This window comes from Miscanthus floridulus, chromosome 10 (genome assembly GCF_019320115.1).
Source record: "Miscanthus floridulus cultivar M001 chromosome 10, ASM1932011v1, whole genome shotgun sequence".
Lineage (NCBI taxonomy): Eukaryota > Viridiplantae > Streptophyta > Magnoliopsida > Poales > Poaceae > Miscanthus > Miscanthus floridulus.
In genome coordinates, this window is record NC_089589.1 from 98,974,817 (window position 1) to 98,979,841 (window position 5,025).

General features: G+C 42.1%; 1 pseudogene; it reads left to right on the plus strand.

The window, feature by feature from the left end:
* Positions 1–2,010: 2,010 nt before the first annotated feature.
* LOC136489125 (uncharacterized) lies at positions 2,011–4,336 on the plus strand (annotated as a pseudogene).
* Positions 4,337–5,025: the final 689 nt, after the last annotated feature.

The window sequence follows — 5,025 nt, forward strand, 5'->3', positions numbered from 1 at the left end:
TGAATGGTTTATAAACTTGTTGGCAGACAGCTTCCTATAGCTGTATGTCGTTGTAAGTGGCTTCAGGGCCATATATATGGAACTGTCTGGTCTCACCCGACATGTTCCGGTTTGGCATTTAACTGTTTTATCCCTTGTTAGTTTTTTTTTCAGGTCAAACTGACTGGCACGTTTCCGGATCACGAAGCACCCGGGCACCCGATTGAAGCCACGCTTTCCGGCTTGCTGTGTGTGAGGCACAGTGCGTCACATTTTGTGTCAACACTTGTCTAAATTTTCAAGACAATCATCAAAAGTTTTTCCATAAATAGAAAAGTCATCCATGAAAACTTCCATGATTTCTTCAATCACATCAGAAAATATAGACATCATGCATTTTTGAAAAGAAGCTGGAGCATTGCATAGTCCAAAAGATATTCTACGATAAGCATAAGTTCCATATGGACATATAAAGGTAGTTTTGCTTTGGTCATCAGGATGGATCGGTATCTGGTGATAACCTGAATACCCATCAAGGAAACAGAAGAAAGAGTGATTTGCTAGTCGCTCCAACATTTCATCAATGAAGGGCAATAGAAAATGATCTTTCTTTGTTGCCTTGTTAAGTTTTCGATAGTCTATACACATCCGCCATCCTATGACGGTTCTTTGGGGGATTAATTCATTCTTTTTGTTTTTAACAACAGTCATGCCTCCCTTTTTAGGCACAACTTGCATAGGGCTTACCCACTCACTGTACAGAATGGGATAGATGATCCCAGCATGGAAGAGTTTCAAAACCTCTTTATTAACAACCTCTCTCATCGCATTATTAAGCCAATGCTATAGCTCCTTAGAAGGTATAGAATCTAGGTCTGTAGGGATGCGATGGGTGCAAAGAGCAGGGCTAATTCCCTTAAGGTCTTGGAGTGAGTAGCCAAAAGTAGAGCAATGCTTTTCTAAGATAGTAAGCAAGCGGAGGGATTCTTCCTGGGAGAGTTTATCACTTATGATCACAGGAGAATCCTGATCATTATTGAGAAAAGCATATCTAAGACCAGAAGGCAGGGGTTTAAGCTCAATGGAGGGCTTAGGTGGTTCTAGCAATTCATTTAAGGGTTCGGGTTCTATGGGATTTTTGCCTTCCTCTTCGATGAAGAACTGGGCATCATCTTCAAGGTTGGGTTTGATCAAGTATTCAAGAGATGCAACCTTAACCTCATCCATTGGGTCTTGCTCGGGAATCGGCTCAGTCTCAGCATTTAGAGAATGAGTAATGGGTACAAAAAGTTTGAAGTTCTTCCTGAGGCTTATTTTCAATTTTCTTGTTTGTCCTTCTTGGATAAGTCTTTCAATTGGTTGTCCTATCAACAAGTCAAACTCCAAGATATTAGAGATATAAAAGTTCAAATAAACCATGGTTCCTTTTGCCTGGATAGGGAGGACATAAAGTAGTCAAGCCAATAGTGAACTTGCAAAGAAGAACATATACCACCACCACCTTGGAACTGGTGGTTACCAGCATGCGATTCCCAAATGGAGGGCAGAAAAAGCTACACGAAAGGCGGCAGGGTTACCGGTGTTGTTGGAGGATGTACCCGAAAGGGCAGGAGACTGGCTTCGTGCGCGCAAACCACAAAAAAGTGAGGCTGGTTTGTCGTGGCCAAATCCAATACCAATGAAGCAGCCAAGAACATTTTGGTCGTGGTAGCTAAGCAGAAGGAAGGATCATTCAAGCCATCAAGACAGAGGGACACCTTTAGTGTTGGTCTGGGTAACCCAGAGCACCCTAGTCGTGTGTGAGGCGTCTCATCCCGGCTAGGCTAGGAGAAAGGATTTCCTGAGCATGCCGAGATGTACAGAAAACGCAACCGCTACAAGGAAGCTATGAGAGATTATTTTAAGGAGGAGGCTAAGCAAGAAATGAAATAGACGTTGGTTGAAATCATGGCCAATCCTAATTCTGAGATAAGGCAACAATTGGCTAGTGTAATGTCAAGTCAACAAGTACCAACAATGCAGCTGCCACAGATGATCACACAGGCGCCATAGATGTAGATGGTCATCACACAACCCTCAGATTCTCCAATAGTTCCAAGTAGTATCGGATCAACGGCAAATAGGGAGCACTATGTAGTTGATGACATCATCGCACCGACAGCTTGCTCCCTAGTTATATCATATGGTATCACCAATATCCGTACGATAGAAATTACCACCGGTATGGTGATCCCAGGCCGCGACTATCACAACAAGAAAATGCTAGAGGAGTACTGCAGGGTAGAAGTGTTGACAGTTGTGGAAGGACATAGGGATGACTTCCTAGACATCCCTACTCCTGACGGTGTCGAGAAACTCGGTCAAGCTATCAACGAGTTCATCTTATGGCCTCGACGGGACATTAGGTAGAATGATCCTATTCCATCAATGCCATTTTTCGAAGTGGACAATGAAGGAGGGTTCTCACATGTAGCCTCGCCGCCATCTCATACCCCTTTAGAGCCTGAACCTAACCCAACATCTCCAAACCCACCATCTCGTAACGCACCACCATCACCAGAACCTAACCCACCACCAGTGTTTAGCCTCCACACCATCTTAGAGCCTCTACCTAACCCACCACCATCGACAACCTTGAATCCACCATCATCCCCGAGCAAGAAGGATGCCTCGTCGGAACCTAAAGGCCATGTAGCTAAAGGAAACCCTAAGTCTATGCCAAAAATGGTTACACCCATCGGTGAGACATCATCACCGGTGGTCATGAAGAAGTGGATGGCCGGATTGACAAGGAGACCAGTCACACGTGGCAGTGAAAAAGCTACCAAGTCCACCTCCGACAAGATCACCATATGAAAGCCAACGAGAGAGGATTACGATAATATCCTCAACGATAAATATGTGCTAGGCAGGCCTCTACTCCAGTGGTGCAAACTCCGTTGTGTTTCACGTGTGATGAAGAGGTTCCATGACTGGTATATGAGAGCATCTTCGGTTGGGATCAATGCCTTCAGTGTGGTTGTACCACCACTAACTTTTATGAGTGGCTCTAGCAAGGTTATGGTTGACTTCGAGGACATTTGGTTGATGTTTCGCCTTCGCAAACTCAACATCCAGCTCATGACCGTGTGGTGCCTGTAAGTGTCACTCATACATAATTATGTTTTAATACTAATATAATGTTGGGGCATATGAAGTATCTGATAAAGTCATGCGCTTTACAAAATGCAACAAGCCGACCAGGAGATGCGGTTCACTGAGGATCCATTTCTTCACGAGGGGAAAAAGGTTGGGTATCTCAACCCATTAAGAATAAGCGAGAACGAGCACACAGTTGTTATGGGTCCTGATCACGACAAGTTTATGGGCAAGAGCGAGGCTGAAATAGCAAAAAATAGAGTGAAGGAGCAACACAAGCAGAAAACTGCAGTGGCCACCTACATAGGAAACGTGTTTCTTCAATACCAAGATAGGAGAATTATATGTGCACCATACATGTTCAAGTATGTGTTGGTCGTAAACTCCCTTAATAATTTTTATTTACAAAGTTCTTACTGTCTTAACACATGGCTTCATTGAATCCATGCAGGGACCATTGGGTCTGTATGTACATTTGGCTCTACGATGCACGGATTTTGGTCCTTGACTCCGCAGATTTCCCACATAGCAGTTATAAAAAATTCATCAATATTTTACAACAGTGAGTCAAGATTTGCATGCGTGCTTTTCCACATTTCTATATTATCTACGAGAGTTTGGATATGACTTGTTGAATTCATTCGAGCTCTGCAGGGCATACAAGTTCTATAAGTTCAAGGGTGGATGGTACGATTTAAAAAAAGCCGGAAAACCACTACATGTGCGAAGTAACTATCCGGTAAATTTTAAATAAGCATACATATATTTGTCTTCTATGTTTGTACACGTAGCAACTATGTAGTAACCAATTGCCAACTCTTATATATATATAGTGCCACAAGCAACCACCAGGATCGGTGCACTGTGGGTACTATGTGTGCGAGTTTCTCAGAGAAAACAGGAGATACACCAACAACCCTAGCAAAGTAAGTAATAGTCATATGTCAAGTTTTGTCACTACTTATGCCTTCTCTGTATTGGTTAGTTATAAATTATGATGACTTATTACATTTTGCAGGTATACAAGTGTGATCCCACGAGTAGGCGCCTCCAGAATCAAGAGCTCATGAACATTTGCGAGGACTTTAGTCGGTTCATCACGAAAGAAATAATTCACTTCGATGGGAAGTATTTTTATCTAGAGTCGGAATTAGCTCGACCACAGTACCGAGATCTCGTAGATATTGCCAGGCTAGAGCTAAACCACGAGGATTATTAGAGGAGTACGTCATGGGACCGAGCTAGCTATGAATGGAAGAAACTTTGTTTTATGTATACATTATTAGCTTGTGATGACTTTGGTAGACTGCAACAAATATTGCTTTTTTCGTGCATGCAAATATAATTTTCTATGATTTCTATTTAGATTTGTTTCAATTTGTATACAATATTCATTGGCGGGAAATATAAGGCGGGAAATAAAAAATAATTCACTGACGGGAAATATATGGCGCCAAATTTTGAATTTTTAAAAACAATTCACTGGCGGTTTTGCTAATAAACCGTCTCTGAAAAAATTATTCCTGAGACGGTAGATTTAGGTCAACCGCATGTGCTAAAAAAATTTCACTGGCGGTTGACTTAAAAGAACCGCCAGTGAAAATGCTTTAACACTGGCAGATGCTTTACTTCAACCGCCAGTGTAAATACTTATTATCACTGGCAGTTGTTTTAGAGGAACCATCAGTACAAAGTTATTAACACTGGCTCATCTTATCTAACCGCCTGTAGTATTGATGATTTGTACTAGCCTTTCACACTAGCGGTGGGATCAGACGCCAGTAGAAATGGCTCCGGAACCGCCAGTGCTGAGCTCCAGTCTGCTAGTGACTTAGGTATATACTATATTTATCTAAATACATAGTAAAAGTAATGTATATATGGAAACTGTAAAATGTTTTATAATTC